Consider the following 24248-nt stretch of genomic DNA (forward strand, 5'->3'; position numbering starts at 1 on the left):
CTCTTATTTTATTTTTACATAAAAATTTAATTTTCTCATTGTTTCAATACATTTTCTCTCTTTTTTGACTTGCTTCAAGCTCCTATTCCTCCCTTCTTTAGTTTCTCTTCAGCAAGTTATTGGCATATAGGTGATCTTGGCGCACTGTGAAGTTGGCTTTCATCAACTTCTACACTAGTAGCATATACTTAATTAATAAAAAAGTACTTTGGATTGGACTTTCTAGTCCACCAAATCACTATTTTTGTTTCAATTTTCTTGCCAATACATTCTATACCATATGTAGCTTTCCATTAAAATTGATTGTAACTTCTTCTTTTTAAAATTCTACTAGTTGAATGATCTTATAGGTAATGATACCAATTTAGTGTTATATATCATATATATTATTGTATTAAGTTTAGGTTTTAGCCATGCTTGTTTATAGTTTCAATTAAAAAATATTTATAATCAAATACTTATTTTATAAGTAGGGATTGATAATATAATTTCATATGGTTTTGTTTGAAGTATTTTGTCACACTATTTCTCTACAAGTTTCAAATAGGTTCCAATGGAATCCAAAATTCTATTTACAAAATTATACCTAGAATTAAAAAAGATAAACATGGAAAAAAAATATAAGTAGAAAAGTACCAAAAATATTATAGAAACAAACTACACAAAAAATTATTTCATGAAGCTTTTCAAAGTTTGAAGATGGATTCACCCTCAAGCTAGGGTGTGTCTAGAACCTTCTATTTGAGATTACCTATGTCATTGGAAAAGTGGACTCCAACTATCCTAATGTTCTACTAAATGGTCCATTTTTCTCATCAATAGACCCCTACATATTTATATCTTCTACTACATTAATAATATGTGTGTATCATTCATTTATTTTCTCATCCTTGGTAACCATTTTCCTAACTTTTTTTTGCAATATGCTTAATGAAATTCTAGTTTAAATACACTAGAGTGAATGGATTAGCATTAATGGTTTTGTGTTTTATTCTTAGGGTAGAATTACCACCATAGTTATCTTCATTGTTTCAACAATTTACTTAAAGAGTTGATGATATTATTTCACTTGACCCAAAGTATTTCTTTTGATGCCTTTCTGACTAATTTCTTCAAAAGTAGTACATCCCAAAATTTCTAGCAATGGAAAAAATGTCATGGAAGCTTTTCAAAATATAATTCAAGGGAGGAGAGTCTATAGGGAGACATCTATCTTAGAAAAAGGGCCTCGATTCCATCGATGGATTAATGACACTATCTTAAAAATATAGCAACATTTCCTCTCACTCCACATAGTGAGATGATTAATAGAACACAATGCTAGGTAAAGTGGGGAAAGGGAAGAACCCTTATAATTTCAAAGAAAATAAGGATTTTCTTGTAAAAATCCTAAGGAATTGTACACTTATGCTGAAGGGAAATGGGTGGTAAATCTACATTAATCTCAATGCCTCAATCACCAACCTTTGAATATAGACTTTTAGAGCCTAGATAATTTCAAATTCAAAATTTTTATAGAAATTCCAATCCAAGGAAGTAATAAATAATCCTTGAGTCCTTCATGTCAAATTCAGAAGTCAATTCCTTCCTACACTAATTAATGAGGTGCTCTTCTTATGTAATTATAAGGTCATCACCATAAAGGATTAAAATCAACACACCACTTGTAGTTACTTTAAAATAAATATTTGAATCAACAAAATTCTTGGAGAATCCAAGATTTAGTAGGTATTTGTCAATCCTTCCATACCAGGCTCAAGGAGCCTATTTAAGTCCATATAGAGATTTCTTTAATTTAAAATCATAAGAAGCAACATCATGAGTCACAAATCTTGAAGGATTATCTAATTATACTTCTTCTTCAATAGTTCCATTTAGATATGTAGTTTTCCCATCCATTGGACATATTTTCTAACCTATCAAAATTGCAATGGCTATTACAACCTTGACTGAGGTATACCTAGAAATTGGTGCAAAAGGTTCTTCAAAGTCTATCCATTCCTTTTGAGAGAACCCTCGAGCTAAAGTATGTTCCTTATGTTTTTCAATGCTACCATGTGTAGCATACTTAACTTTGAAGAGCCATTTGGATGAAACAATAGATTTCCCTTTAGGTCTAGGAACTATATCCCAAACATCATTCTTTAGTATTGATTGATATTATTCTCTCATTGCATCTTTCCAAACTACATTTTTGATAGCTTTAGAAGCATTATAGGGTTTATAGTTAGGAGTCTCATGCATGAAATCATTTTATGTTAATTTGTGAGGTCTTTTGCTCTCTCTGAATGTCCCTTTAGGTGTTATAAATTCATCCCCTCCCTTTCTCATTTTCTTTGCCCAAACTGACCTCTTAGGATTATTTCAAGACTCTCTGTTTGAATCTCTAGAAGGATCTTATTTCCATTTGAAGTCTCTTTAGGGTACTCCTCTATATCTAAGGAGTAGGAACCTTTTCTATGGATTTGGTTCTATCATGCATTTCAAGCTCATTTGGAATTTTTTTATCTTTTGAAAGAAATGTATTCTTCAAAGATGATATCTATGTTGAGTTCTATTTTTTTTTCTAGGTGTATGTATTTTGTAACCCTTTGTCATTTCTCTATAACCAATAAGGATTCCTTTACTTCCAATAGGTTCTAATTTTTTCCTTTTCTCCAAGATTAGCTACATGAAGATACATAGGGCATCCAAATATCCTCAAATGAAGAATGTCAGGGTTCACAAGTGAAAAGGCTTCTTTAGGAGTTTTTTTTTTGTCTAGATGTGAGACTGGACATCTATTTTGAATATAGACTATTGTATTAGATGCTTCAGCCCAAAATGACATGCTCTTGTTTTGATCATATATCATATCCCTTGTAGCTTCTAAAATGGTTATATTTTTTCTTTTAGAAAACCCATGCTATTGTGGATTGTAGGGAATTGTAAACTCCCTCTTAATCCTAGAAATTTTTTAGAATTGTTTAAAGATTTTTGAAGTATATTATTTCCAATTATCTATTTGTAGAAAGTTAATTTTATTTGTTGAGGAGTTTTTTGTGATAGCTTTTAAACTTTATAATTTTCTAAGAATTTCTTTAGATTCTTTTCATCTAAGAAAATGTATCGATGTTTTTCTTGAGAAGTCATCAAAAAACATCACATAGTACAAAAAAGCTTCTAAGGATGGTGTTGACATGAGTTCACATAGGTCAAAGTGTACAAGTTCTAACACTTCTTTAGGGTACTCCCTCTATATCTAAGGAGTAGGAACCTCTTTTATGGATTTGGTTGTATCATACATTTCTAGTTCATTTGGAATGTTTTCTATTTTGAAAGACATGTCTTCTTGAATGATGGTATCTATTCTATGTTCTATTTGGTTTCTCTAGTTATATGTATTTTCTAACCCTCTCTCATTTCTTTATAACTAATACAGATTCCATTACTTCCAATAGGTTCTATTTTTTCCCTTTTCTCCAAGGTTAGGTCCCTGAGTATACATAGAGAATCCAAATATTTTCAAGTGAAGAATGTCAGGGTCCACACCTGATAAGGCTTCTTTAGGAGTTAAATGTTAAAGGTTACAATGCACATTATTAAAGGATTTCAATCACCATGTTAAAAGTGAGCCTTGTTAGAGGACTTTAGACCATTCACTTTGAATGTCACCTAGTTAAAGGATTTACAAATGATTGTTAGGTCAAACTTAATCCAAAGGATATACCCTAGACTGATACAATTGTTAGAGAGTAATCATAAAGCTTGATATGATACAACTTACAACTTCATTTGTAGATTGAAAATTACTATTTCATTCCTCCATTTTGCTTGGCCTTCATACTTTGTAGTTCTAATAGCTTGTTCACCCTTCAAGCATTCATCTCCTTAAGCCTTCTTGTTTAGCATGCCAATGTAGTCTCCTCTTAGGTCACTTGATGAAGTAAAGCCTTTGAATCATTGTCTTCCTTAGGTTTTTGCATCAAACTCTCTTTTCTTCACGACCAACCATTCCTATAAATAGAAAATTAAAATATATTGTTGCTCATTTTCCATCATCCAATTTAAGGTTAGGACAGATTAGGTAAGATACAATGAATCTATCCCACATTCCATCTCTATTCTAAAAAATTCTCCTAGAATCCTCTTTGAATTCACCTAAAAACAATTTATCTTGAAGTCTATACCACCAGCTCATTATCCTTATCTTCTACTTGGTTCATAAATTCCAAAAAAACAAACTTCTTAGATTAGATTCATTGAATTCACAATCTTTTAAATAATATAGTGGCTCAACATTATCTTCTTTTGATGCTTGGCACATACTATGTTGCTTGACATCCATTTTGGAATTACTTAGCATGACCTAAAGTTTGCTAGTACTTGGCGTCAACTAAAATTTACTTGGAATCCACTGTTCTACTTGACATACATTAGAATGAACTTTTACTTGGCCTCAACTAATTTTTTCCTCGGTTTGAACTAACTTTTCTTGACACCTACTATCCACTCGGTCAAACTTGGAAGACCAACTTTGTGTAACTTGTACTTCTAAACTTTCTTAGTGTAACTAGCCTTTGTAACCTTAAGTAGATTATTAATGCATCATGTCATCACTATCTTAATTGATCCTTGTAATTCATTACATAATCATAACTCAACCTTTCTTCTAGGTGCTATTGTTACATCTTTTGATCATATCCTCTTCATCAATCAACTAAGTGATAGTACTTAGATCATAAATGATGCAGTGGAATGTAGTAGAATCCCCAAAGGATGTGTCCTAGCCCCTAGCAAATAACCACACAATGGAAATACAATAACAATGCAAGATCTGATATCAAATCACAATAATTTTTTAAAAAAATATAACATATTACATGCAATGTGTTAGGTTGTAAGGCCTTCCTAGTTATGACCAAATACAAAGAAAGTAATAGTTCAGATGTAATCCAAACCTAGCTAGTCTAGATCCACACTCTAGTAGAAACCTCCAAGGAAGATCTCAACTTGTGCTCGCAAGACCACCAAGAAATCTCCTTGTTTTCCAAGCCACAACTACTAGCACTTCTCAAACTTTATCACAGATCCAAGTGTAAACTACCTCACATTTGGCACTCTATCTACACACTAAAAATCTTCTCTCAATTAGCTACTCCATCTTTGGTGCTCTTCTCCAAGCTAGATGATTAATCACAATCCTATTGTAAACTACCTCACATTCAGTGCTTTATCCAAAGTCTCAAGAAAAACTTTCTCCTTATTTACTCTCCACACTCACACCTCCAAACTAAATGAATTATCCCTCCAATGAATGCCTAAAAGACTCCACAAGATCCCCTACTTATATCCAACTAAGCCACAAGTCAGCCAAAAAACAAATTAAATGCCCATACTTAAATTAAATGCCACAAGTCTACTCAAAGACAACTCAGCACTAATAGAAACCAAGACTAAGCCAAACACCAGTAAAATCAAGCATCGTTGAGCTCCCACAAGCATTGCCAAGTTCAAATGCATGCTAAGTGTAATAGACCATGTTGAGCTCCGAGTCCATGTCAAGCATCAATCCTTCCTTGATTGAGTATCAATCCAAGTATCCTTCAAAGAAACTACCAAGCCTCCTCCCATGAACTTCAAAGTAGTTATCAACCAAACCCAAGATGCTCTTGTATTAGTCTTCCATGGTAAATAAGAAAGTGCATCCCACACTTTGATACCTAAAGGAAGAGCAATAACCATCTTCATCTTCACCAAAGGATTCCACTCCAACAGGGAAAAGAAAACCAATCTACACATCATCCACATCTATATCACTATGTCAAACACTAGAATTGCAACCATCCAACCAACATGCTCATTCCCTAGAAAAAATTGAAAATAATGCTTCATCAGAAAACCCTCATCCACATTAGTAACTAGTGAATCTACACTACCATCAAGGAACTCCACGTCAACATCAACATGTAGATCTCCATCAACACGTGCCAAACTCATAATATCACCAATCTCATGGCTCACAACAAGATGTTCTACAATATACAACTCATCACCAACAACAACTAGATCACCCATGTCCAAGTGCTTTGCTATTTCCATGTCAGACTCAGCCATCTGATCACAAAAATCAACCTCAGTCCCAACATCAATAAGATTAGTAATATATTCAGCAACAACATTTAGCCACTCTGCAAGTTTTGTATCAGACTTCACAAACTAATAAAAAATCTAACCTCTTCCACCTCAACCTTGTAATGCCATCTTCTTTCTCAAACAACTCATTTAACTGATAAAACAACTCTGTTTTGGATTGGTAGACTCTAGCTCCACAAACATCTATGTAATGCCTTACTCATTTTAGCCTTATCTCAATCAATTGAACTAGATTCATACTAAGCAACCACCTCCTTAACTCAATCATCCAAACTAGCTTCAAACCAAGAAGGCATCTTAGAAAACCTCCTCTCCACCACATCACAGAGATTTTCAATCATCTCAGGGTCCAATCCTCTTACAACTGTCTCCCAAAATCTTCATAAACCCTTTGTAACAAATCCTTCCTATGTTGCTTGTGATAGAACTAAATTGTTTGCAAGTTAGATTGCAACCTGCTACCTCACATGAATAGGATCTACAATCTAAAAACTCTTTATGATCATGCCTCAACAAGATCAGTCTTCCATCTTCGCATTCATTGATCCATCTGCAAGCCCTCTGCAATTGTAAGTCAAAAAAATAATCTACCACCTCACAACCAAGAGATCTAGGACTCTAGAAAGACAAAATCCACCACCAAATCAAGATCAACTTAGAAATACTTTTCCAACCCAAGTCCTAGTGCAAACTACCTCAGATTTGATGATCTATCCACACACTCAGGAACAACTCACCTCTAATACCATCTTATGTAGTACAAGGTAGTAAAATCCTAAAAGGAGATGTCTTAGCCCGTAGTAAATATCCACACAATGGAAACACAATTTAACAATGCAAGATCTCATATAAAATCACAATAATTTATTTATAAAATATAATGGATTACATGCAATGTGCCAGGCTATAAGGCCTTCCGAGTTATGGCAAAATACAAAGAAAGTAATAGTACTACAAGATCCCCCAAAATCCAATCCAAACCTAGCTAGTCTAGATCCACACTATGGTCGAGACTTCCAAGGAAGATCTAACTTGTGCTCATAATGGAAGGGTAATGCTATCGGGGAACAATTGGGTTGACTTGTAGGTCAAATGATGAAACTTAAAACACTTGAAGTATACTTGCAAACAAAAAATTGGAAACGCCTACACATTATTCAACTATGTGAATTTAGTAAACCAAAACATGTGTCTGCATCGTGTATTCTATATGCTTCTTGTTTTGGGTTTTGGGGTTAACTAGTGTTGATCAGTCCTAGGCTGTTACCAAAGGCTTGGAGGTTATGAGATGTGATGGCATGTTGATCTTATTTGGTCTCAATCTTTCTAAACCCAACCATGGTAATGTGATCGTATGCTCTATGAAATCTTTGTATTTACTGATTGTTATGTTCATCAGTCTTCATGTGTGAAGCTGAGATGTATATGTACAAGACACTTGAGCTAATCATTTTTGAGTCATCGATCAGTTATCCTTGGATTATTTTCTAGTCGCCATGATGGGACTGGAATGTGGATTTATTTCTTGATGATGTCATGTTGTGATATGTTTGACTCAACCATTTTGGAGTCTTCAATCAGTATGATTTTGAGATATTATTGGTTGCTTGTTGAGAACTAGTGGATATGGTGATTTATTTTGAGATATATTTTGGTTATTAAGAACCAATGATTATTATGATTATCAGTGATGCCTTCAGTTGCCAATAGAGAACTGTTGTGGTCATGATTTTCTATGGATGTTTTTTCAGATGCTCATGGAGATTTGATGATTCTTCTTATTATGGATTTTTGATGCTTTTATCATAGTTATTTGATGATTATTTTTAAGTATTATCTTTTCGATTTTCTTTACAGTCGCTTGTACAGGACTGTGGTGATTTTATGATTCCATGAGCTTAGGGTAGGTAATCTACTTGTAGCATCGGGAAGTGGCTTGTAATGGGGGTCGGGGCCCTAAGTGGCTGCCAGGGTAACTCATTGTAAGTTTGGTTAATAAGTGATAACATTTACGCACTAAATGGGGATTAAATGAACCTAAAAAGATAATTTTTTTGATGTTCTCGCCCATTCCTTGAGTGCTTGTACAGGCTAGGATGGGAGTAGTGAGAACGCATAGTTATGACCGTGCATTCCATATTATGCCTCTTCAGTATGAGAGGATACTAGTGGCCGCATGAGATCAGTATAGACTCATGGAGTTTAGCTAACTGCTAGGGTAACTTGTACATGATAATTGCGATGACACTTTCTCGCTTGCAAAGAAGGTTTCCTACATGTCTTTGTGTGCCTCTAGGAATTAGATGTCGGCATTGTGTGATGGAACCTTTGAGTTAGTATACTTTTAGGATTTTTGGACTTATAGAGATTTGTACTTCGTGAATTGATATCCTATTTAGGACTTGAGATTATCTCCTCAGCATAGTGGGAGTGGACCACTTAGGTTCCATGCGGTCGGGTGGTAGTGTATTTTCACTCTTATCATTTGAGATCTATCCGAGACACTGTGGCTGGAGTATCCTTGGTTGGTATTTATTCTTCATTATGTTCTTTGAGCATTATGATAGATAATATACCTTATGATGGATGTATTTACTGGTATGTTTCTTATATTGATGATTTTCTTTACTTTGCATATGTTAGTTGATGATTTATTATGCTTTACTTTGCATGTTAGTAGGATGTTTTAGGAGTGACATTCCTACTATGTTAATATCGACGATATATTCAGTGCTTTGGAATGTTATGTATAGAGGGATGGCTAGGATCCACGATGGTCTAATGATGCTATTTACGGTTGGGAGGAATCGTGCACTTAGTTATTTATGTTTGTGATATATGGTTATCTTTTGCGATGGATGTTTATATCTTTTGTGATGACGTATCATGTATGATATGTGATTTCATTTATGTTATTGCATCATGGATTAATATTAGATGATGATGATGTACTTTATTTACTTGGATTTTTATTCTTTTAAGCTTTTCATACCCTGTGATATGTACAGTGGATGATTGAGCTAAACTAAAATATAATTACAAAATGACACTTGTATATTGTTTAAGTACATTGGATGTATCATTGTTATTTCATAAGGATGGGATGTTAGATGAATAGTTAATTTAGATGTGATACAACGTTAAGGGATCTTTAAAGAATGTAGCCTGTTATGTATATATGTTATGTTTATTTTTATTTGAATTGTTGCTATTGCTTCCGCAAATGTTATGAATGGTTTTATCTTTCATGTTTAAAAAAAAATTGTTTGGCAAACTTAGTAAAATTCTTTGGATCCCTTGGCGGGGCATTACAATGACCTACAATCTCTAGCGTATTGATCTTTTGACATTTCCCTCCACTTTTCTTTATTCTATTGAAATAGACCACACTTGGATTGTTTTTTTTAAGTGGATAACATTTTTCATCACCTCTATTAGGTGTATGCATCTTCTCTTTTCTAATCATCCTTAGTTGGTAGGTCTGCATATTATAAAATTCTTTCTTAGTTATCCATCTCTATTGGTCTTTTGTTAGTGTTTATATTAATCACAACAACTTTGATCATTGAGTCTACCAGTCTTGCCTATTGGTCAACCTCCAAGGCACTTTTCCCAACTACATGTTTGTCTTAATGGGACCTACTAAGTCACACTAGGTCATAATATATTTTATAGGTCGTAATAAGTCCTAATATATATTAATAGGATATAATAGCCTTATTAGATAATATTGATTCCTATATTATTCAACAACCCATAGAGACCCCTTATGCTAGAAATATATGTAATTAGGATACATGTTTGTCTTAATGGAACCTAGTGTGTCCTATTAGGTCATAATATGTAGTATAGGATCTAATAGGTCCTAATGTATCTTAATAAGACATAATATGTATCATAAGGTAATAAAGAGTCGCACAATAATCAATGACACATGGGAACTCCATAACAAAAATAAATCAAAACATATAACACAGAAGTAATCTAACCTATTAGACCTATTAGAACTTATAATTTATTTATAGATTTTAATAATACATAAATTCATCAAGAAACAATAAACTGATTTAAAAAAATAGGACCATTGATCCAATCAAGCATATACATTACAAATATTAAATAACTTGAAATACACCTCAATATAACTTACAAAATAACAAAAACTTATTTCAAAACAAAAAATTCATCAAGAAATAATATACTCATTGAACCATGAAATCAATATGGACTCACTCATGACATGTACATGCATGTAATATATATAATTCTTAGTATAGTTAAAAAAAATGTAAAGTCATTTCTAAACAACTATCTTGTAAATAAATAAAAAAGTCATTGAACCATCAAGGACACATAGATTCACTTTTAGATTCTACTTCAAATTTGAATATAATCTAGAGATACAAAAATTAACAAATAGTCTATAGTTATTTATATATATAGTTTGGATCTCCAAAAGAGTTTCATGATCTTCAATAGGGAAATTCCACTTTTGGTTACCACATCCTCTTCTAATCATTACATCAAAATCCATCTTTGTCACTACGACCAAGCGACTACAATGTAGAACTTTTGTACCATGCATGTATTTAATAAATTTAACTACATTTTTGTCAATCTTTGGTTTCTTATATTATGTGCCTTCAATAAAAAATTAACTAGCTAGATAATATTATCCATCGTCATCTAAGGTTAGCTCTAGAAAAATGAATTTTTCTTTATTGCATTTAAAAAGATAGTAGTCCAAACCTTTTCTAATCTTAGGATACACAAGCATAGAAAAATATCACCTACATGTACACATGAATCTAAATTAAATATATAGAAATTAATTGAAATTCAGTTATGTGCATGATAATTCAATTTATTGATTAGGAAAAATGTCCAATAAATATACAAATGTGTATATACATATATATTCACATGCTAACAAAAACATACACATGCAACAACTTAATCATATATGCATTTGAAATCAATTAAATATACTAGATCATGAATATCTAGTGTTTCATCATCTTCTTCAAAATAATTATTTTTAAGGGTCAAGCCATAGTGATGGTTCCCACCTTTCGGCCAACTTTGACACCAAAATAGATACTAAAGAAAAACCTCATTTTCAAATGTGTATTACTAAAACATAATAAACAATTTTTTAATGATGTAAACAAGTGATTTATAGCATTTTCTTTCTATTTTCTAATATTTTTTTTAATGTTTTTTATAAAATTCATTTCAAGCCCATTTTCTATCTCCTTTTAGAAGTGGTTTATAAGGAAATTGACATTTTCAAAGAGTGATGGGTTGTTTGATCAACATAACTTTTTTAAACAAAATAAGATAATGACCAAATTCTTTCAATGCTAGAATAAGAAAATCAATATATAGAGATTTTAGTTCATTTAATTTAAAAACATTAAAAGTTACAAATTTTATTCAGTGGCAAACTAACACTAATGATAATTTAGACATAGGTTATTTTCTTAATCAATATTATTTAATTTGTATTTATTAAAATGAAATTTTCCTTGATTTTCTAGAATAGTAACTCACATACCTTTAAGGAACATATTTTTGAAAATAAAAATTCTGTCATTATTTATTTTTCCTAAACCTTCAAACTAAGATTTTGTGAAATGGCCAGACAACCTAAATTTAGGAAAACTAAGAACAAAACATCACAATAAAAACAATATATACTAAAAATATATACTAAAACAATATATCCTATTTTGGAACCTTTGAATGAAGGGGGCTTCAAATGAAGCCCTTGAAGAGGCTTTGAATGAAGGGGATTCATTAAATATTTTTAATTCCATTGTGAAAAATATCCATTTTTAATATTCTTGCATTAACTCATTTGATTATTTTTAACACAGTCATTGCAAAGAGATGATTTATATCTTACTTGAATCAATGGAGGCTTGTATTGTCTTATAGTCATACATGATGCATACTTATAGAACCACTAATGAATTAATAGTTATATGGATTATATGATAAGCATGTACATACCAATATGATATTAAATTATCTATAAAAAAAGATGAGAACAAGTAATTGATATATACAAGTTGAGATTCATAAAAATTAAAAAAATATAATTCAAATTATCTAAATGAATTCAATAGGGTATTTGGTAGTGGCTAATATTCACTAATTGGCTAATTTTAGGAAATTTTAGCTAATAATTTAGTTCTTAAAAAATTTAAAATTGGCACCATTTTATAAAATTTAATTATAAAAATATTTAAATAGTGTAAGATTTGCCAATTAAATAATAGAAATTATTTTTATTTTTCAAAATAATGTAAGATTCGCCAATATTTTAATATCTCTTTTTCGAGGGGGTTTGCTTAAAGTTTACCTTGGAATTCAACAATTTTTAACTTTTAGTTCCCAAAGGTAACATTTGTTTTTTTATTAAGAAAAATGGGTTTTACTGAGATCCTAAATCCCAAAAGATTTTGCAAATAAGCTAGTTGCATAATATTAAATAAAGCCCTCAGCTAGTAATTCTACATACATAAGGCCATAACGAAAGATAGACCAACAACCAAAAAGAAAAATCCAAAAGACCCAATAGAAAAAGGACAAGATAAGAAATAAAACCCTTACTACTCAGTTTTCCTATCAAGATCCTCCATTGCTTCAGCTACTTCATAAGTACTTTGGATCTCCTTAGTTGCATGCTCTTGGTTTAGATCATTAGAACATTCCACCAGGCCCTTCATCTTGTTCATTTCCCCCTTAGTTCACTTGGATTCCTTGTTGACCCCTTCATTCTTTTCACCACCAGTGCCCACATTTTTCAATGATTTTACTAGGCTATTGATGTTCTCATTGAGAGTGTTTAGAGTGGTGGTCACTTGATTGGAAAGATTTTTGTTTGATATCTCCATCCTTTGCACCCTTTTCTCAACCTTAGAGAGATGATCCTCTTGGTTGGCTAAAAAACCCTAGTTGCTACTCTTTCTCTAGCCTTCATCCTCGCCCTTTTTCTCCTCAAGCTCTTCAATCTCATGGAACAACCACTTGATTGAGATAAATTTGTCTATCATACTATTTTTTGCATCATTGAGTAGGTTGAGCCCTATCTCCCTTGCATTTTTTGAAATTGCAACCAAAGCTAGGTTGATGATTTCCTCAAAATAAACTTTTCCCTCCTTGTCTTTGATAACTTAAGGATTCATGGTCTCTCTAACGATCCCCATGTTTTTAGTTTTAGTATTAAAGTTTCTCCATGACATACTCCTTTCTTTCATTACCTCCTCACCACTATCTTCCACCAAGATCTCCTATATCTTCCCCTTGGGTGAAGAGAGGGATGGGGGAGGGATAGGGATCTCAAGTGTCTCATCACTTCTCCTTTCAAGAGTCATATCCTCCTCATCCTTCCTTTTCTTGGGATTTCTAGGTAGAATAGTGATGTCCTTCACCTTCTTGTCATCCTTTGACTCCATTTCCTCCTCATTGTCATTATACTCATCCTTCCCTTGTTCCATAGGCTTGGGTGTTAATCCTTTGGGAATCTTCCTGCTTGGAACATTACTAGTGGAGGTTGAAAGTTTTTCACCCCCCTTTAGCTTCTTACCCATTGAGGGCATACTATCCTCTTCCTCTGAGCTAGGAATTTGGTTTTCCTTAGAGTAAATAAAATTTGACCCCTATTATCCTTCAAAGCATCCCTAGAGTGGCATAAGGATTTGCCCCTAGTTTGGGTGTTATGATATTCATAAACTAAAAGGAGCAAACCGTCATGAAGAGTCAGGTTTGCGCTAGATTTCTTCTTAAAACCTGCAATGTTCTTACTCAAAGAAGTAAATAGATAGAAAGGAAAATAAATTTTAATATCATGTCTAAATTGGTTTAGTAGAACAAAGTGGTGTGTTCTAACTCTATCAAATCTATTATCTAGGGAAATGAATTCAACGACAGCCCTTAAGACATACCTCCACAACTTTTTTATTGAATCTATTTCATAATAAGTCTCAACCTTCACTAACTTCTTCCCCTCTTTTACATCCTTCACAAAATATTTCACTACATTTTCTGACATTTTCTTGTCCCCCCGAAGGAATCTTCGTGTCAAGAGCAATCATTTCCACACTCATTTGGTGTGAAACCCCATTAATTTTGACACGTCCATCCTTCCAAGTGTTCAATATGAGCTTAGTAATCTCCTTGTCCAAACCATGGAGTTTTCAATGTACCTCACTATTTTTCCCTTCTCCAGTCTATTATAGACCTTTGTTCTCTTTCTCCATTTTTTATGCCTCCCTAGTTGGCTCCTTCTTGCTTCTCTCACCAACCATCTTGGTCTCCTATGTGAAAACCCTACACCAGTTCTATGGCCCTTGACAATCTTCTACTTTCTAAACTATGCTATTCATAAAGTCTTTTTCACCTATATTGTGTTTAATGGAAGATCCAAATGAGACACATAAAATGTGCTAGAAATACATGAACAAATGGTATCTCATTACCTTCCCATGATTCTCATTAAAACCATATCTTTCACACTCTCTTGCATATATTTCCATTAATAACTCAAGATTACCTTTGTACTCCCCTAGATTTGTTCCAGCATTAAAATATCTTTTACAACCACTGGAAAGTTATCTCCGCTATTTCACATCATCATTGTATTTTTGGTTACCACATCATTTGCAAACTAGTTCGTAGTAGAATTTTCCTCTCTATACATGTGGCTGACATGGATCCTTTCAAATTTTCCAAAATTAGATTGAATCTCCTCCACCATGTTAGCAATGATCTAGGAAGGATGAGAGCATCCTTTTAAACATTTGATTATATTTAAAGAGTCTCTATCCAACCAAATATTTTCAATCTTGATAGCAGGAGCTAGCTTGAAAGCTTGAAGAGTTGCATTGGCCTCTACATAATGGTTTTTCCGAGTCTCTAAAGGATAGGAAAAGGCCATTGGACCAACCCAATGACAATTTATAATTATTTCCCCACTACCAGCTAGTTTAGGGTTCCCTTTGGTTATGCTAAATTTGGCTTTATGCCATTCAAGTTGGCTTTATGTCATTCTTTAGGGGGGGAAAACCATTTAGCCTTCTATCTTTTCACCTCCCTATCCATTTTCCTTTCCATACTTTTTCCTCCTTCAATATTTTCCCCCTTTCTAATAGCACAGTTTTCTCTCATAGTACTGTCTATTTTATCTGCAAGAACAAAGGCAAGAGCTTCCCTTTCTATAAAGATTTGATTATTTCTCTCTTTCCATATTCCCCAAGAAAAACGTGGAAGATTCTAGGAGTATATTATCTGTGTCTTCATGCCTTTATGAAAATAATTTGATTGACTAAAGAAATTGGAGGGAGCACCATTAAATATAATAGCAAGAGAGGGGGTGGAGACAAGATGAAGAATAGGTTTGCATACCTAGGCATCAAATCCAAAATCTAGGAGAACAACCTTAAGGAAGTCCCAGTCGACCCTATCATACACTTTGGAGAGGTCCAACTTGAGGATAAAGCCCTCCCTTTTCCCTACCTCTAAGGAATGGATCACCTCATGAACCATCATTATTGAGTCTAGGATCTATCTTCCTAGGACAAAGCCCATTTGCTATAGCAAGTTAATCAAAGGGGCACATTAAGAATCCTGGTGGTCAACACTTTTGAAATGATTTTATAAAAAGATTTGCATAGGCTAATGGGTCTAAAATTATCCATTGAATCAGCCCCCAAGGTTTTCAAAATAAAAATCATGAAGGTAGCATTGAGTTCCTTCAATAAATTCTTAACCACAAAACTTTTTGGCACCACCTTCACCACATCCCCTTTGACCACCTCCCAATATATCTAAAAAAAGGTCGAGAAGTTGTCTAGCCCTAGAGCTTTATTAGTTAGGACTGAAAATAGGGCTTGATTAATTTCATGCATAGCGAGAATCACCTTTAACATGGAATTATGATGGTCTTGTAATAGATTGGGGATTGAAGCCAAAATTTCCTCCTAGTCCTTCTTTGATAATGAAGAGTCCCTAGAAAGAAGAGATGAAAAGAATTAAATTGCCTCATCCATAATCTCACTATCATTTTTCAAAATGGCCTAGCCCTTCTTTATGCTTGAAATCATATTATTTTCTTGGTGCTTTAAGGTAGAGAGATGGAAGAACCTAGTGTTCTAATCTCCCTCTTTAAGCCAATTGATTTTGGACCTTTACTTCACAAAGTGGTCTTCTTCAATTCTATTTTGATCATTTTAACCTTCCTATTGTATCATCTCCTAGACTTTTCAAAGCTAGTTTGTCTTCTCCTCCTTGTCCTAGAAGATATGACCAAACTCTATCTTGTTCTAGGCTTTGATATTTCTTTTCACATTTTTTAATTTTTGAGCAATCCTAAACATAGCTATAACTTCAACCTCAATGTTCCACTAGGAGGAAATCTTAGTATTCAAATCTGGGTGGGAAGTCCACATCTTCTCAAAATAGAAAGGGAAGTTATGTTTAGCCATTAGAGAGCTAAATGAGAGTGAGATGGGTGAGTGACCTAATCCAACTCTAGGGAGAAGGGAGAGTCTGTACATGTAATTTTGCATCTATTTTGGAGAAATGAGGGCTCTATCAAGATGGACCTAGATACAATCCCCTCCAGAGTGCCTATTTGATCAAGTGAATTGCCCCCCTGAGAGATCAACATCCATAAAAGCTAGTTTGTTGATAAAATTTCAAAGATCTAGTTTACTACACTAATTCAAGGCTAGCCCCCCTAATTTTTCATCATCTAAGAGAGGGCTATTAAAATTCCCCATAATAATATCTTTATTAATGTTACTACTTTGAATTGCATCAAGAATCTTTTCCCAAAAAACCCTTCTTTCCCTCTTGGAGTTGGGAGCATACAAATTTAAGAGAAACCAAGTGTCACTACTATGGATATGAAAAAAATTGCAAAGGAGAGCATTACCTTCATTAAGAACTATGGAGATATGGTAAGCCTTATTTTTGAAGAGTGTAAGCACCTCCCCCTATAGCTCCCTCTAAGTTTTTGGCCTTACTACTCATATTGTTATTGAAATATAACTTCCTTTCCATGTCTTTTCTCATTTTTATTTCTTGGATCAGTAAAAACTTAGGTCGTTGGTGTCTAACCATATTCCTAACTATCTCCTATCTATGGGCACCATTTAGGCCACTTATGTTCAAAGATATGATCTTCATTTCTTTTTAATAGAGCATTCCTTAATGGTTCTTTGGATCCCATCTACCAAGTTCCTTTTGGCATCCTCTTGCATTTCTTAGCTCAAGCCTTTTCTATGTGGTGTCTTAGGTTTTACCCCAACATCAGCTTTGACCCTACTTCTATTCATTGCTAGTGAAATAGGGGGATGGTCTCCAGTTTTTGTCCTTTGAACCATAATCCAATTTCCTTTATTTTATTGACAATAGTTATCTATCCATTCTTCCAATTTTGAAATCTGTTATGGGTAAGAGTTATTTATTAGTTCCAAAAACTTTAGCCCCAAATAAGTTGAAACTAGTATATTTGAATGAGGAACCAATGGGAGATTCAAAGAGAGCCCTTGGTCCTACACCTCTTCCACCATCTCCTACCCCTCTCCTGACTAGCTCATCTCTACTCCTTTACTTCCTACACTAAGAGGGGGAACACTATCCTTAGATTGTCCTCCTGTTCCACTAGTTGGGCCCATAGTTTTTGGTTTGGACTTGTTCAACATCTGAGAATCCCCCAAAAATACTATCCCCCTACTCTTGCACATTTGATGAATCTTTTTTTATCACTACTTTTGCCTAGGGGTCATTCTACTAATCCCCATTTTCTAACTCCTTTGCATCTATACCATCTACATTACTCAAGTCTCCTTCTTGGTCAAAGGCCTTTGTCTTCCACTTAGCCTCTACCTGGTTCTCTTTGTTTTTTGTCTTCTTCTTTTTCCAGACTAATTTCTTTGCATTTCATGAGGTAGAAATAGGATTACTCTTGTTCCTCTCTACTTTTTATTTAGGAAAATAGTTGGCCTTGTGCCCATATTTGAAATAGTGAAAGCATGCAAAAGGCACCATCTCATAAATTAGTTTTTGAACATGAACTCCCAAGTTCTAATGGAATGTCACAACTTCCAGCATGTCCACTTGTTCCCTTAAACCAATGCAAATATGAGCATAGGTGAGGCATCTTTCAGAGGTTTTAGTCAAGACAATTGATAGGAGCTCCCCAAAGGAGCTGGCTACCACCACAAAAGCATCCTAATTCTAGAATTCTAGGGGAAGCTCTAGAAGCCTTAGGCATATAGATACTTGCACAAAGAATGAATCATTCATATTCATCTTTGAAGTCCACTTCTAGAGAACTAGAGTGGAATGACCAACAATCCATGGACCCTCACAGAAAATGTTTGTGAGGTCTTCTACACAAGAAAAATCAATGGATAGGAATCTGTTTGCCATAGTCATAATAGATACTTGTCCTTTGAGAGACCATTTCTTCTTAGTGAATGATCTAACAATATCAATATTTGGCCTTGGCCCAATAAAATTGCCCACCAAAGTTGATGTCATTCATGCTATGCTATGATCCACTAGCTTGTTCAGAATGGTAATAGCACAAGATCCTTTTTCCATCTCAAGGAGAATCTTAATCATTGGGAAAGAGGACTTACCTATAGGCTTAACACCAAAAAGTGATGACCATTTAGTAGATCTTGGAAGGCCCACCTTAGGAACAAACAAAATCTTATCTAAAACCTTGGGGGGGGGGTAATTGGGTCTCCATGATCTTTCTCCACCTGGTCCTTTGTACCAGAAGATCCCTAACTGTCCTCCTCCTATGACCCATGCCTCGAGCTAGGGGTTCAATTCTAACATTTTTGAGAAATCCCACACTGAAACGAATTCAAATTTTGAAAATCTATCTTCCCTCACTTTCTAATGCTTGTCATAGCAATGTTCACAATTTTAAAATGTTGGACAGGACCATCGAAAAGTAACTGCTATTATATTTTATATCTAGACTATAAAAATGAGATTGACACTAATCAAATAATGTATTTGAGTTTTCTATCATGTTACCTATAAAAAAAGAAACATTTATCTACACAAAACATTAAAAAAATAAAAACCAATAGTTTTTTACCTTGAAGTTCATGTTGTTAGAGTGCACACTTCACATATTCTACTTCTCCATCATGATCTCATTTGTCATGTCCACTTTCAAAATACTTTTACATGAACTTAACATTGCATCTACTATGTTATGTTGTTAACTAGTTAAAAACTTTTGCAGATTTAAATTGTCTTATAATATTTATTTGCTAATATAAAATAGATGTGTGTATAAACTGGTACATAAATTCTAAATTTAAATGACATAGATTTTTTAAATTCAAATTTAAAAGCTAGAGATTGTGTCTGTGTGCCTCTATGTGTGTGTGTAGGTATATGTAGGTATGTGTGTGTGTAGGTATATGTGTGTGTGTGTGTGTGTGTGTGTGTGTGTGTGTGTGTGTGTATGTTTATATATATATATATCAAGATAATCATAAACACACACACGCGCGCGTGCGCGTGCGCGAGTATGTGTAAGATCATGGTGAGCAAAACTATGGCCGCAAGTGGTAATGAAAAATCAGGGCATTAGTGTTAGTCCTCTTCATGTGAAATCTTCAATTAGCTATGAACCTTATGTCAAAAAATTGTAACAACATAATCTATGAAAAACTGATTTAGTTTATAAAATATTATCCCTTTTTTATTATGTAAACAAATTTAATTTGTCAAAATTTACAATTTAAATCCAATATGGAAAATTGTAGGAAAAATTAAGAAGTAGTTGTATGTCTAACCACCTTAATCATAATCAAATGATATTTTTATATATAAAGATTATATATTTATATATGTATGTATGTATACATACATACATATACATATACATATATACATACATACATATACATATATATGTACATATATATATATATATATATATATATATGCATCACATATGGGTATGAGTCTATTTCTTATATTTATGTATGTATGTATGTATGTATGTATGTATGTATGTATGTATATATATACATACATACATATAAGAAGTAGACTCATACCCATATGTGATGCATATATTTTTTGCAAATTTCTTCCGAGTAAATAATTAATTTTGAATTTTCTACTATAACATTTTTTTGTAATAAAAAAAATGTCATGTCTAACCACCTTAACTTATTCAAAACTATACAAAGTTTAAATTTTTTTTGATTTTCCTCATAGCGAGAAAAACATATAATGTGGGGCATCATTCCAATTTTGAAAAGGTTATACCATTTTTAAGTTATAATTTTTTTTAATCATTATGTAAATCAACGCTTTGTAAGTAACTTCATTAGAAGATAAGTAATAATTAATTACTAAACTCATAATTTGACACTAAATATATTGATCAAAAGATAATAATGTCCTTAAGAAACCCTTTTAATTTCATTAAATTTAGATGAAAGGTGATTTTTTCATATCGTGACTTTTTTTCCCATCATGATTGATACACACACACACAGAGACAAACATGTGTGTGTGTGTGTGTGTCTATATATATATATATATATATATATATATATATATGTATGTATGTATATGTATGTATGTATATGTATGTATGTATGTATGTATGTATGTATGTATGTATATGTATGTATATATATTTATGTATGTATATATATGTATATATATCTATGTGTGTGTCATATATATACATATATTAACCTTCATTGTTCAAGATAATAAAAAAATCATAAAAAATGTAAGCCAAATAGCTACTATCATTTACATTATTATTACTAATATAAAAGTGCACCTGCTTGATGATAATGCATTCATTTAGAGTACTTTCTACCCCATCAAAATCAAATTGTACATTTTTGTAAGTCACTTGTACAAATATTGTGCTGGAAGTTGTTATTGCAAGGAAAATGAGCAGTTCTAAGGAAAATCGATAATTAAAAGAATACATTTAGGTGGAAAAGAATTTTTTAGATTCACAAAGATTTTTGTAACATCAATATTCTTAGTTTGAAATGGAATTTTTTGTAGATTTATGCAATGAATGTAGTCACCTATTATATAGTAGATGTTCAACTCATCTACATCCTCTAATTTATCACATAGAATGGACTTGACAAGTTGTGCTCTACTCCCAAAGAAAACCATACCTTTATTAATTTCTTCCATTAATTTTTTTATATAATTACAAATATATATGAAACTCAATATGATTTTATAAACAAAAAGATTCATGAACCTTATTTATTTGTAGAAAGAAATGGTGCAACATATCAAACTTTCTTTTCCCTATTTTCACATATGGAAATTTTTGGTTGAATGGATCAAACAAGTCACCTTGTGTTGTATCAACAAAATGTTTTGGATGTGAATATTTTCTACCTGTCTCTTCATCTTTTATTTGTATTAAATCCCTTCTATTAGATGGAACATGAGAGTGATGAGTCCAACATTCAACAAATATTTTCTTTTATCCTTTGAAAAAAAAGTCAAGGAAGTCTACAAATAATTATGTTGTTATTCTCAATATGTTTATCTAACACATTTCTCCATGAAATATATATTTGAATGGTTCTTACCAAAACATTTAGTAAACCAAAAAATTCTTGAGCTTGGCTTTTACATTTCAACCTTGATATAGAAATCATAGTAATCAGTGCTCAATGTTCATTATCTAAATCAACTTTTTGACATTTTCTATTAACAACATTCAAAGCATCAAGAAACTTTTTAGGTACTATTTGTTTTAATTTACCTTATGAGGTCTTCTTAATGTTGGCAATAAACATCTATAGAACTGGTGGCATTTCTCTTTTTCTAGATATGCAAACAAAGAAATGTTCTTTTTGTATCAAAGATTTATTTGATTGTGCTATTAGCTACCATGTATCCCGATAAAATTTCATTAAAAAGAGAATCTTCATTGAATTCCATCAAATGTTCTATGCTAGAAAAACTTTTTTAACTGAGGGTACCAACATTTTCCCAATCTTGACTTGTATTTTCTTCAACATTAATTGGTACATCTTCATGATCAACAAGTTGTCCAGCACTTTTTGTGTGTCCTTTCATTTTATCTTTTTTCTTTTTCATCATATTTCCTTTCTATATTGTTTTGACTTCCTATTACAGTTGAAGTATTCAAATAAATCTCTTTAACACTTCTCAAGAAAAGAAACTAATTTTCCACTACTTCATCCCAAAGCACCAACTTGGTTGCCAAATAATGCCTTCTAGTAAACTATTTGAACAATTAGATTGGAAAATGACTATTTTGATGTTCTCTTTATATAAGATGGTAACATTGATATGTGCAATGAGTCAACTTGCACATTGGCTTGATGGAGTCCCCTGATGTGGCGTGACATATGGCAATCACATTAACTAAAAAAGTGCTTTAGTGAAATTACAATCTTTAAGGCCCAATTTTCCTATTGGAATTAACAAAAATGAAAAACCAAAAGCACTCTTTGTAGATCTCAAAATGATAAATTTGAGCATATCTTGATTGAAGAATTTGGATTAGAAAAATAATGATTAATCTTTAAATAATAAAAGTAGGTGTATTAAGGCAAGAGCCTACAACATAATGGTAAATTGTGAGCCTCTTATCGAAGAGGTCTTTGGTTCAAATCTATTCGTGATCGCACTTAATAAATAATAATAATTAATCTTGGCTTCGGCCTCTTACCAATCAAAAAAAAAGAAAAAAGTAGGTGTATTAATTTTTCAAAAGTGGTTGACTAAAAAAAATAAAATAGTAAATTTTGGAATTACAATAGCAAAGGTGAACTTATGGTTGGAGGGGTGGCGGGGTAGGGGGGTGAATTAGTAGTTCAAACTTAAACCCATGAAACTTTCTCCATTCATTCATCATGTGCATTAACAAGTAAGCTAAAATAACATGTAAAGCATATACATTTAAATCATGTAAACATTCGCACATATAACACCTAATATGATTACCTAGAAACCCTCCAATTTAGAGGGTAAAAATGGGGTGGGGATGATACACACAAATCTTCACTACTACAGCAATAATGTGTATCCAATGAAGCTTACAATGTTTTGACCATGAAACATGATCTACCCTATGAAAGGTTTGCCCTATTAAAGGCTTACAAAGATTGTTAGGTCTCACCTTGTTAGAGGATTTTAACACCCTATTAGAAGTGTGCCTTGTTAGAGGACTTTAACTTGTAATTAAGTAAGCATCCTATTAAAGGATTTCATACAACCTATTAGGACTACTCTATAAAGAGATTTAATTGAAATTACCTATTAAAATGTCTCAACATCGATCCTATGTTTGGCACTTGCTTTCCTAATAACATATCACCTCTAATCAATGTCTTTCTTGATCCTTCTCGAGTAGATGTTTCAATGCTATATCCTTTTCTCTATCCTCTATTCTTTTCTAACTGATTCTACAATTGAATCTTTCTTCTAAGTCACCTTGAATGGTGTACGTGCAAACTATCTTTTTTTCTCCTTCAATTTGTTCTCCTCTATTATCTCATCTATATCCTTATGAATTTTTGGCTTCATCATCCTTAAGAAGACTTAGATATCTTAGGGTTAGGTATGAATCTATTGCTGAGATTCATCCCTTGCTATTTTTTGATTGGTTGCATGTGATTTCATAGGGAATCCAAATAGAGATTTGTCCTTATCTCCAATTATCAAAATGTAATCTTTAAGTGGGCTAAAAAATGGTTAACATAGTTTTTTGTGCCATTAAAAAAAAGTATCTCAAAAATTTTTTACTCAACATATGAAGTATCTAATGCTCAACATGCATTGTTCTATATACTATGACTTGGTGTCAGTATTACTTGGTATCCACTATTTATGTAGTTCCTAAATCACTCGACATGGTCTATCTACTTGGCACTTGAATGGCTTATCACTCATTGCAACTCAACATGATCTAATATTTACATGTTGTGCTCGACATGTATTACTAGTTTGGCATGAACTAAGTAAGTGGCTTAAGTGTGTTGACAGTCACTTGTCAAAACTAATTTGAGATCAACAATCTCCCCCTTTGACATGAGTGT

The sequence above is a fragment of the Cupressus sempervirens genome, chromosome 1, assembly GCF_028749045.1.
Source record: "Cupressus sempervirens isolate cs-2001-9-10 chromosome 1, ASM2874904v1, whole genome shotgun sequence".
In the NCBI taxonomy this organism is placed as follows: domain Eukaryota; kingdom Viridiplantae; phylum Streptophyta; class Pinopsida; order Cupressales; family Cupressaceae; genus Cupressus; species Cupressus sempervirens.